This window comes from Eurosta solidaginis, chromosome 5, assembly GCF_040869045.1.
Source record: "Eurosta solidaginis isolate ZX-2024a chromosome 5, ASM4086904v1, whole genome shotgun sequence".
NCBI lineage: Eukaryota > Metazoa > Arthropoda > Insecta > Diptera > Tephritidae > Eurosta > Eurosta solidaginis.
The window spans coordinates 100,543,078-100,556,030 of NC_090323.1; the positions used below are offsets into that span (position 1 = coordinate 100,543,078).

Below are 12,953 nucleotides of genomic sequence, written 5' to 3' on the forward strand. Positions count from 1 at the left end.
TGAAGGGTGGGAAAAATTATTGAAACTATGCATGAGCTGACGGTGATCGAGTCAGTCATATTCATTATTATAGTCAACTGTAAGCCAGATCGCGAAAAATATGGATAATTGTTTTCAGTGGAACTAAGACGACAATGTAGCTCCCAAACCATATTATTCCATTTATCTTCGAACGAGTATAATAGCGAGTAGAGTAGACATAAAATGCAGATAGTAACTCGTTACCCAAAAATGGTATAAGCACTTTGTTCCAGCAAAAATATTTGTATTATAAACTGAATATCAAATCTGCACAACTTATTTTCTATCGTTTGGTATAATTTGTGGTCTGCCACTGCGTGCACGATAAGCCGAATGTGCTATATAGGTAAAACGTATTGAACTGCGAATATTACTCAACAAAAATATGGCAGCATATACATCATGAAGAATAAGATTGCTATCGCTATTTTAATATGCTATTTAACTGCGTTCATTGGGAAATATTCTTTATTGTGCACGCCCTAGTAAATCGATTAACCCTATACTATACCCAGCGCAATATTAGAGACATAAAGCTAAGCGAAATAAAAAAACAACAAAAACAAAGATAGTATTCAAGTGGAAGCTATAAATTCCATGTGAGAGGTACGGGAAATTTGGTGCATCATGTTCAAATGGAGCTGTAGCACCAGAAATATCCACTGGCATTGATTGATGTACGGAGCTCATATCAACGTCCGGTTTAATTTGCATAGGAGCATTTGCTTGACCGTGATCTAAAACTATCACTGATCGATTCTTTCACCAGTTTTGTGGTGTGTAGCGAGTGAGTTGGCATGCCACCTATAGCACTAGTTCTAAACGACACATCTTACAACTCCTTCTAGTTCCGGTTGTCATAGTGGTGGTAAACATTCGCTAATGGTCATCTCCAGAAAAACGAAATTACTTTTAACTTTGTTGCTGCTCGTGAACTTGGACTTACGAAAAAAAAAAACTGTATTGATTCTGAGCAACTGATAGCTATAAGCTATAGAATTAGACAATGGCACTTAGAGCGAAAAATGATTTACCCAAGTGAATTAGGTATAAAATTCGGGACGTTAAGTACCCCCAAACCGCCTGCTTTTGACTAAAAGCTTAACATATATATTTTTATTATGCTTAAAATCTAGGTTTTATGGTTAATAACGAGGCGTGCACAAAAGACTACAGATGGCATAGATTGCTCATTACCAGCAGCGACATTATCCACAGGTGAAATTATTAAAATTTTTATTACCAAAAAAAGATGAAATTTTCATTTTTATCCCTTTTTAGTGACACTGCCAGCGAGCTCAGCGGATCTGCTAACATCTACCATCTTTATTGATTGGTGGTGGAACAGCCTCCTTTTCAGCATCCCGTGCAATAAAATCCAACGGTTTACGGGCAAAGGTTCTTAATATCTGAACTTTCAAAGTAATAGGAGAATATATATGAGGGAATATTTATGCATGATTTTTGGTTCTTATGATCACAAATGCACCGAGGAAGCCGTATATAAGGCCGCCACTTTCATGAATGCGTTTATTTCGATGGAAAAATTATTCACACAGCACTAGCGGATTCAGATAGTATATTGATGGATGACTTAAATATTAAACATGGATCGGTACGTAAAGGGTCTTAAGATAAGACTCCGAAATAGCTCTAATGCCCGGTGTTCAATGCGAGTTTAAAAACTAAAACTGAATATTACTACTTTGGCCATTTACCTACAATTTTACATAAACTTAGTTTTACTAATTAAACTTAAAATGATAATAAGATAAGAACCTCAACTGGTATTTAAATTCGCACTGAAAAAGAGGAAGACAGAGGTTAAGGGAATAAGTTTGGGCCTCTCGGTCGTGAAAAGGTTTTCAAATGAACTTACAGATGAATTGGTTTTGAAAAATTGCATATTAGCTTTTGCTTCTTTAGAATTTTCCGCTGAGATGTGGGGCTTGAATGGAGCGAGATAGTATTGTCTGTGATAAAGCAAAAAATTATTTCTCTGTTTTCCCAAGTGAGCTTCCGAAAAATGGATATTAGGTTTCGCAGTTCGACGACAGCCCCCTCGTAATATATATTTTAGTCATTGGTGCTTCTGATACAATTTATTATAGCGGTATATGCCTTCTAATTTTAAAGAAATGAGAGCAGCTCTATAATGACATGCTACAATTCCTAAAAAATTATCAAAATCATATTTCTACTGCGTAATGAATAACAATTTTTGTATAAAAATCTTGTTTTGCAAATTAATAAACATTGGGGTCATTCCACGATAGATCGGTGCACGATATCGAAACCTTGCGGTAAGTATAAGATTTTTGGGCATCACTGTTTTCATCTCATAACGAAGTTCAGCTAAAGAAAACACTTAAATTGAGATTTTTTGTTCCAAACTCTGCAAGTGTGTTTTCTAAGACCGTCCGTTCTTCAACCGGATTCTAAGATAGGGCGTTGTCTGAGACAGCGCTTTTTCGAAAAGACAGCCGAGATAGGGTAATATTCTGCTCAGCCGTCGAAATAATCAGTTTGAAATATAAGGTATATTAAAAAATGTCAATTTTGGACAACACTCTTTTTTTGAAAATGGTATGCTGTTAATATTTTTTATGGAATATGCTAGCTTTCGAATTGCATTTTCTTTTGAGTCGACCGACACTATAAGCCCCTGAACTAAAGTTCATCTTCAACAAAGGCACGTTCGAAACTTTCCATTATATTTTAAAACTCAACCCACTTATTCACAAAAAATGTAAAAAGTTTTATGTTTTTATGAACATTGTCGAAATTTATGTTTTTATATTAAGAAAATTGTGAGACAAAGCTGTCGGTTTTTAAGCTTAATTCACCTTAATCGGGGAAATGTTTTAAAACTCTTCAAAAATTTATTCTAAATGCTGTTGGTCTCGTGTCTCTGGCCGAGTGCATTCAAGTTTTGTGGCAGACAGTGGATCTATGTTAGGGTTTTGGGGTCCTCGCTCGGGGGAGCGAGTGAATTTGGGTTTGATTTTTTAAAAATTCAAAAATAAGTGTTTTGTGGCAGATGGGGGATCTGCATCAGGGTTGTTGGTTGGCCTCGTTCTGAGTGAACGAGAGCTGGGTTTTGAAATTTTTAAATTATAATGGGCCGAGTGCCTTTGTTTTCTGTGGCAGATAACCGATCTGCATTAGGGTGGTTGATTGGCCTCGTTCTGGGTGGACGAGAGCTGGGTTTAGTTTTTTTTAGGGATATGGAGGAATGGAGGGATTGTTAGGAGGAGCTCTTAGCCTTCTCGCAATCCGTCTCTTCCGTTGGAAGAAGGATCAGTTTGACCAAAGGTCGTCTGACTTGACCCTTCTCGGTTTTGAGGTCGACTACGCGTACTCGGTCATCTTCGCCGGGGTGTATGTTGACAACTCGTCCTAACCTCCATTCGTTGGGAGATAAGTTGTCCTCTTTGAGGACAGCGATATCTCCCACTTTTATATTTTGTCTGGGATGCATCCACTTCACGCGTTTTGGAAGTTCGGATAGATATTCCACTTTCCATCGTTTGCAAAAAGTGTGATGGAGGGCTTTGAGTTTCTGCCACCGATTGATCATCGAAGCAGGGCTCTCACTCGCATCTGGTTCTGGCGAAGCCAGTAGGTCGCTGCCTGTGAGGAAGTGGCCTGGGGAAAGCGGCTCTAGGTTCGTTGGGTCATTGGATGCCAAGCTGAGCGGCCGCGAGTACAGGCATGCCTCGATTCTCCTCGAAGGTGAATTTGTGTGGTGAGGCTAATGTAGCATTATGCGTCATGCCTACCTATGCAATACAGTTGCGGCATTACGCACCATGAACTTCTATGCCAATACATTTTAGTAATAGCATAATCATTATAATACGACACCGTAAGTCGGAGTATTATGGGGAACTAACTACGAATGTCCTTAGCATGATAAGTACCTATCTTTCTACCTTGCAAATCTTCAAGTTGATAGTAGCAGTTTCCAAGTTTTTTACGAACTCTGCATTTGACAAACAGTGCACCTAGTTTGGCATTAAAATTTTGAGTAAATTTACTTTGGACAAAATTTCGACGATAGACTTCTTGACCTTCCCTGAACGATACTGGTTTTGAGCACAAGTTATACTTTTTTTCATTGCGTTTATAAGCTTTACGTATGTTTGCTTGAATACCTTTTCTAAGCAAGGCCAAATTATCTGATCGCGCAATCGGCACTACTGGCTCTTCTAACAGCGATAACTCCTTCAATAACTGATAATCCGATCCATGCGTTATCATGTCCAATCCGAATAAAGCCCTATATTGAGAACACCCTAGGGATTGATGCAATGATGATCGTAAGGAACATGAAATACTAGTCAGGTGTACGTCCCACTCAGTCTGATTATGCTTCAGGTATGACCGAATAGCGGCTAATAGTGAACGATTCACCCGCTCTGCAGCATTACTTTGAGGGGAGTACAACGCACTATACAAATGATGAATACCAAGCTCCGTCAGGAAGGCGTTAAAGTCGTTAGACTTAAACTGCGTGCCATTATCACTGACTATAGTTTCGGGCACACCGAAACTATGAAATATATTCTTTAACAAAAAGTATTGGATGGCAGCAGACGTAAACTTTTTAAGGGGTTGTATCCAATGATACTTGCTGAAATGGTTTAAAACGATTATAATCCCTATATGGCCGGTCTTGCTGCGCGGATACGGGCCAAGCAGGTCAATATATAACCGTTGAAACGGTCTACACGTCTGACTATGGGAACCCATGGGAGGACGAAGAGTTACATTTGTGGCTTTGTTCTCCTTACACTTGTCGCACTGAGCTATATAAGCGCTAAACCAGGCCAAAAAGATAACGCCGCAACTTCTCAATGGTCTCCTGTACACCTGCATGAGATGAAGTGCAACTGTCATGGGCCTGCTTGAGCACATCGATCCTTAGCCTTTCGGGAACCCATAATTTCCAAGAATACTTATCCTCAACTTCATTACCAATTGCATGTTCTGTGCGCATATACAAAGACTTGTCTACGACTTTTATATCAGGAAACTTCTCTTTGTTTTCTTGGTATTTAACTCTAAGCTTTGCATAGGCATCGTCGTCAAAAGCATTTGATTCGAGGTCTATTACAGGTCCCATATCCAATTCGGTTATTTCTTCCTCTAGCCGGGACCGGATGCTTTGTTCTTTACCTTTCCTATGGGAAATCGAAAACTTAAATTGTTGCAACCTGAATATCCACCTTGCCAGTCTACCAGATACGTTTAGTTGGCGCATCAGCCATAAAAGATTAGAATTGTCCGTCACCACCTACCCGCGGTAGGTATGCCTGTGGTAAGAGGCGACTAAAATACCAGATTCAAGGGTTTGTGTAACGCAACCCTTCACGTTGCCAGGGCAATATATAGCTTCTCCGAACCCAATTGTCAACCTCACCTATCCGCGGCGAATCCTGTTTCAGTAACAGACGAGGCTCTGGCGACCACAAGCTCCTCATGGAACTTGGGGGTGGGGAGGGGGGAATGGCCTTAAGGTTTAATGTGGCCACATAAATCGTTCCCGAGATGGTCGGGCTAGCACCTTAATGGTGCTGTGGTACCGGAGCGTACCGGATCTTTATCCGGCAAAGGACCATCACATCGATAACACTCCCCAAAGCCTTCGAAGAGCAACCTTATCGCTACAACAACAACAACAACCTCAAATTCCTGAAGTTCTAAGTAGCACCTAAATTTCTCAATGGCAAGTATTACGGCCAGACACTCGCGCTCGGTTACGCTATAATTGCGTTGGGCACGTCTCAATTTTTTTGACATGAAAGCGATGGGGTTTTCTTCATTGTAGTCAGACAACTGTACTAGGACAGCTCCGATACCAACATCGCTGGCATCACAGTGTAAATAAAACTGTTTCTCGAAATCGGGATTTGTTAAGACCGGGGCAGAGGTCAGTATTTGTTTCAACTGATCCATGGCTCGCTGCGCCTCGGATGTCCATTCAAACTTCTTCTTCGTCGAAAGTACTTCCATTATGGGATAAGTAAGTTCGGCGAAGTTATGGATGAATCGGCGATACCATCCGCAGACACCGAGAAATCCTCGTACCTGTTTCAGATTTCTTGGCGCGGGCCAATTCAAGATACAAGCTATCTTTTCAGGGTCTGTATATGTACCTCCACTGCCGATGATATATCCTAGATAGTTAATGCTTGTTACGCAAAATTGACTCTTAGCTACGTTGAGCGTTAAATTTGCTTTACGAAACTGCGCAGCGAGGCGAACTAAAACAGCCAGATGTGATGAAAAGTCTTCGGACACAATACATAAATCGTCTAAATATCCGAACACACAATGTCGGAGGTCTGGCGGAATGATTGTGTCCATCAATCTACACATGGTCGACGGCGCGTTACAAAGGCCGAACGGCATTACCTTAAATTGGTATAGCGGACGACCGGGAACCGTAAAGACTGTCAAATGTTTAGACTCGGGACTGAGCTCTATTTGCCAATACGCATCCTTTAAATCTAATTTGGTAATTATGTTTGCCTTAGGCAGTCTAGAAAAAATACCATCGATGCTAGGTAATGGATACGCATCCTTTTTTGTAGCATCGTTAACTCATTAACGCTCATTGGCTTTTATTTGCATTTTAAGAGTGAGGTGAATGTGAAGTGTGGTTTAAAAAAGAGTACAATAGCTGAGAGATGTACCGTTTTGCTCTATTTCTACTCAATTTGATTTAGTTTGTGCTTTTTAGTTCCTGAAAACAGACGTGGAATTTCGTGTATATTTCAGACACGTGTTTGTGTGAAAGTTCTCGAACAAAATGTAAGTTTTTTTTAAACTTATAGTACATATGAAGTGAAAAATTGATGTTTTGTTTAGAAAAGTAGTGTATTTATTCATTCTAAGTAAATTTATAAAAAAGTTGTTGCCTGTGTGTAGCCAAGTGTAGTTTTATAACACCGGCATCTTTAGTTGCCAATGAGCACTTACATAGACATTGCAACCATGTTTTCGATTTTATACGCTTTATTGTATTTGCTTGCAGTTACTCAAAATATTATTTTTAAATATCCATTTATTACATATACTGGAAAGGATATTATAATTGATATGAACGATAGAATGTACAAAATACGTCCGATTTTTGAAATTCTCAACGACAATTTCAAAAAAGCACAGCGGACTTCTTAGTGTCGATGAAAGCATGATCCCGTATTATGGAAAGCACGGCACTAAACAATTCATTCGCGGTAAACCAATCCGATTTGGTTTTAAACTGTGGTGCATCGCTGATCATAATGGATTTTTACTCCATGCAGGGCCTTATTGTGGATCAAGTACGAAAATATCTTCCCTTGCATTGGGACAAGGTGGAGATGTTGTCCTAGATTTGGCTTCGAAATGCAATCTACCCATCGGAACTCAGCTTTTCTTCGATAATCTATTCACAAGTGTCGATTTGCTAGAAGAATTGCTGAAGAGGAAAATTGGTGGAACAGGAACTCAACGAGAAAATAGGGTTTCTAAACATATGAATTTAACTAACAAGAAGGAGTTTGTCAAAAAAGAGAGAGGAACATATGAAACTACTGCTTCCGAAACTTTGCTTGGCGTTAGATGGATGGATAACGCAGTAGTAACTGTTCTTACTAATTGCGTACCACTGGAACCAATTGGGAAAATTGACCGTTACTCTCGCTAAGAAAAAAAACCGGATCGACGTCAATATTCCCTTTCCGATAAAGCAATACAATAAATATATGTGTGGCGTAGACTTGTGTGACCAACTTTTGTCAATCAGATCAAAAAATGGTGGTGGCCATTATTTTCGTGGGCTTTGTAAGCTGCGTCCAAGAATGGTTGGTCTACAGAAAGCTGGGTAACAATATACCCCTTCTCCAGTTTAGACGACAATGTGCCATGTTTTTGCTAAGATCATATGGAAAACAGCGTAAGCTGCGTCCAAGAATGGTTGGTCTATAGAAAGCTGGGTAACAATATACCCCTTCTCCAGTTTAGACGACAATGTGCCATGTTTTTGCTAAGATCATATGGAAAACCGCGATTGAGACCAGATCCATCATCAGCTGGTCAAAAATGTTTGGTAGATAATTTAAGAGATGACAAAAAGGATCACATAGTAGTCAAGGGCGAGTCGAAATACCACCGCTGCAAAAAATTTGGGGGACGAACAGGGTTTCTGTGCAAAAAATGTAGTGTCTTTATTCATCCAGTAAACTGTTTTGAACAATTTTATAGCTCTTAAGAATTTGTGTAAACATATTTATAATACTTACGCATTATTAAATAAAAACAAATAAGGACGGGACTGTCTTTGGCTGTGCCGAAGACTTCATACCTTTCATGAATGGGGCTGAAAAATAATCTTATCCCGTTCGCAATCTCCCAATAATCGGATTTATAAGATAAGAAATATATAGCGAACAGATGTATATACCTAAACGATTTTTAAGATAAATATAAAATAAAAAATGGCAAAAAACCCCCTTATCTGAACGATCGGTTGTATGGGATATATATTATCTATAGATCCGATCGAAATTATTTTTACAGGAAATCTTCTATGATATATTAGAATATATATCACCAAGTTTCACGTTTTTATATTGGAAACTAAGGGAGAAATGGTTGTATGGGATAGGTATATACTATATACATATAGGTCCGATCAAAGTGATTTTTTCAAGAAATCGTGTATGATATATTAGAATAAATATCACCAAATTTAACGTTTTTATATTGGAAATTAAGGGAGAAATGGCTAAAAATCTTTCTATCTGAACGATCGGTTGTATGGGATATATATTATATATAGCTCCGATCAAAGTGATTTTTTCAAGATAACTTCTATGATATATTACAATATATATCACCGAGTTTCACGTTTATACTTTCTAAATTGCGGCAGGAATGACCAAAATCGTCTTATCTGAACGATCGGTTGTATGGGAGATATATGTTATAGTGGTCCGATCCTACCGGATCCGACAAATGTCTAATATAATACAAAAATACATCCTTGTGCCAAATTTCATTGAGATATCTCAAAATTTGAGGGACTAGTTTGCGTTCAAACAGACCGACGGACAGACGGACGGACAGACGGATAGACGGACGTGGCTGTATCAACTCAGTTCGTCGCCCTGATCAATTCGGTATACTTAATGGTGAGTCTATCTTCTATATTTCTCAACGTTACAAACATCGGACCAAAGTTAATATACCATTTCATGTTCATGAAAGGTATAAAAAAACACATTAAATCTGTCAAACAAACATTTTTTTTGCCTACGTCATTTGCAAACGTAAGTGCTCATTGGCAACCTTAATAGGCTTCACACTTCCTGCATCGATATCATGCTGTATCCATGTAGTGCGACCTAAACCTTCCGAAGCACTGGGGAACAGATTCTTAACAATTTCTATCTGCTGCTTTTGTTGTTGACTCAATGGGTGAAAGTTGACTTCGTCAGATGTAATGGAACCAGGGAATTGTTCGAGGGAACATATGACATTTGGAGCAAGCTCGAAGGCTTTCCAAAAGTCGTGGCCTAAAATGAGTTTTTGTTTGATAGATGGTATAACATATAGTTTAATTGGCTTCTGTAGAGACTTATAGGTCATAATAACGTCAAGTACACCTATGATATGCTGTTTTCCCCCATCAGCGGTTGTGGCATGTGACTTCAACCGTCTGAATTCAGGAAACCTCGTAAAATCTTCGGACGCAAGCGATGAGCCAATACAACTAATATTTGCACCAGTATCTAGCAAACCTAGTTCGGTAAATGTAAGGAAGGAAACCTCGGCGTAGCTACGCAAATCACTTTGGTTGCTAAAGACTGTTGACACTAACAGCTGTTGGTTTCTTTTTATATTTTCGTAAAATGATTTCAGTCTTGAATGTCGTTTACAAATATTGGGTTTAACACCACTAAAGATTCGATTTCTCACTTGCAAATAATTTTGTAAACGCTCCTCGCAAGGACGAAATCGAATTGGTACATTTTCGGGAATATTTTCCCCATGTGTGTATGAGTCTTTTGTTAAAGGCTTCCTTTGTAATAAAGGCAAAGGTAAACTATTTATGCTTGCGGGGGCATCCGGCTGGGATTGGATGCACCCGTGCGTCGGTTTTCCGAAAACTTCCGAACGCATGTTGGACATTGGGGTTTGTACACATTAAGAGCACCACATCCATAACAAAACATACGACGATTAGCTAGACAGTTTTCCCATGTATGGCCAACCTCATCACAGTTCCAACACTTTAACTTTGCTTAGCTACTGTGAACGGCTGCTAACTCAAATTCATTTGTTTCATTGTCGGAATGAACTGGCTCTGCTTCATCCAGACTACATACTTGGCGTCGATTGAAATTTGGTTTTGGTTTACTAAGGGTGTCTATTGCACCACTAAGCTCTTGTGTCAAGTTTTCACCCATTTTGACCAAACGCCGCAAATGACCAATAGAGTGTACCGGCTGGTACAACAGGTTTTGTCGGGTTTCTGGGCGTAAGTTATGTTTAAGTATCTCTAATAATTCTTCTTCCTCTATTCTGACCGAATATTTGTCAATGAGGGAAGCAACGGCATCATAATACGCCGAAAATGATTCACCAGGCTTTTGCTTCCTGAACCTAACCATTTCTCGACTCATAAAGTCAGAACGATAATCTTTGTAATGTTGGCGAAGGGATGCACAAATGTTCGACCAAACGACTTGATTGACTTGTTGTGGTATCGCCAATACCACTCTCGTGCTTTTCCAACAAAAAGTATATGTATGTGCTTTCACATAGAAGTAAAATGACTATCCAAAGCTTCATCCGTGAGGGACTTCACGCGATAAATAAAATTCTTCGACTCCTAACCCCTCAGAAGATCCATCGAATTGGAGATTCCACTTTTGCATGGTGTTTGCAACCTTTCGAGGAACTACCGCTGGCGACTGAATCTCGCGGAGCGCAGGTAATAATCCTTGGGTATTGCTAGGGCTAGAGCTTGGCTGGGAGTTAGGGTTATTGTTAACTTTTAACGTTGACATGATACGGGTGATGGATTGTTCAATCATTCCTTGAACTACGGTGTAGTCTACCTCATTATATCGATGGGTATTTCCAGAACGATTGGGTCTACCTCGTCTTCTATTTGATTGTCTGGGTGGAGGAGCGTGCGTATAATCCAGGCTATGACTATTATCTAATGCAGACGACTGCATTGTGCCAGCCTCGTCGTTACGTTGCTCTTGTAAATCTTGAAGTTGTGAAGTCTCAGTTTAATTAAACGCACTCGTCAAACTTCGGGTTATGATTGTTCTATCTGCGACTGAAGCAGAAGATATCTTTGGAATTGCTCCTGGTGAGCAGTTTCCTACTACTACTTTCAAGTCTCGCTGAGTTATTTCTTTTTTGCAAATGTACCAAACATTATTCTCAGCGAACCAACTTTCAAAACACAGCTTATGAAAAAGAAGTTTGCAGGGTAACAAAAAAAAAGGGTGAGTATTGTTTATTTCCTAGCTACAAATAGCACATTGGTTTTCTGGAGCAAGTCCTGACCGCGGGGGTTGTTGTGGACTTCTGTGTAAGGGCATTATTTCAAAATAACAAAACTATGCTGTTCCTGGGTACGACATGTGTTGATAACAAACACAAAAAGGTAGTATTATTGACCAATAATACACATTAACTTGATGACCGTGAAAATTTTAATTGGGTTAATGAATCTAAGACCGAAAGGATACTAAATGGAGGAAGATCAAAAGTTGCACAATTCTTATTGTTCGGCAAGTGAACGCACAACAATTAGAACATTACAAAATGAGGATCCAAGCCATATGTAAACCTATTCGAGATTATGACAAATGAAAGTTAGAATCAATCCATCCGCTAAGCAAGGAAAAATATATTTTAGGGAAAATCAGTACTGGTATCCAGCTTTCTCCAAATACTCAGTATTCTGTAATTGTATTAAACAGTATTGCCAAGCAATAACGTAACAGACCAATAATGTTTCCAATGCGTAAGAAGACAAGCGAGCAAAATTTTGGTGTGAGTTTCAGTAATATTTATAGCGGGTGTTATTTGCTATACTAGTATACTGAATTAATGAAAGGCTAGAAAAGAATAATAAAATTCTCAGCATGGTATACAGGCTGCATCACCAGCATAATAGTTTTCTTAAACTAGACTATCCATTCCCACATCTCCACTTGCGGAAGTTAGACGAAACCCATCTAAACAACATCGGCAGGTGTGATGCGATATTAATTTCATATGAATAATTCAATAACAATTTACTTTAACACAACCAAAAGGTGTGCGGCAGCTAATAAAAAGTTAATTATTGATCTACATATTTGTGTGTACGTCTACACACGATCATAATCAAATCAACAGAGATTTGGTGTTTGCATCTCAACATTTGGGAAGGCAACCGCTGGCCTTAGCGAGCCTTAGCTTGCAACAGCTGGCATTAGCTGACCCAAAAGCTTACATTAGCTAGCCACACACGTTGGGCGCCACAAATTTATGTAACCTGCCCCGAAGAGAACGGGTGTATAATGTTCGTATGTGTGTGTGATTCCCCATACATGTACGCATACACATATGAAGAGGCACGTTACCATTGGGTGGAATTCTGGTAATCACACAGGCAGTTGAGAGGTCACGGCGGGGGTCAAGAGGACGACCGTAGCTCTTTCGGGATGGGGTGGGTTTTTGCCATGTCTCAACCGACATTACATAAAGTTTAATTTTAGGCCTCCTAACCAGAATCTAAATACAGGAGCTACCCGCCCTTAACTCAAAAACTAGATACATATGTACGAAATGAAACAAAAAAACGAGATCGGTAACTAACCAACTCAAAAGAACCAAACAACGAACTTTAAATGCTAAAGAGGTGAAAG

General features: G+C 39.3%; 1 long non-coding RNA gene across 1 annotated transcript in view; it reads left to right on the forward strand.

Annotated features, from left to right (window-relative positions):
- The first annotated feature begins 756 nt into the window (after positions 1–756).
- LOC137252628 (uncharacterized) overlaps positions 757–12,953 on the forward strand; it is a 28,749-nt gene continuing 16,552 nt past the window's right edge. The window contains exons 1-3 of the long non-coding RNA XR_010953634.1: positions 757–1,068; positions 1,158–1,239; positions 1,303–1,636. This is a non-coding gene — a long non-coding RNA (uncharacterized lncRNA). The remainder of the gene's footprint in view (positions 1,069–1,157; positions 1,240–1,302; positions 1,637–12,953) is intronic.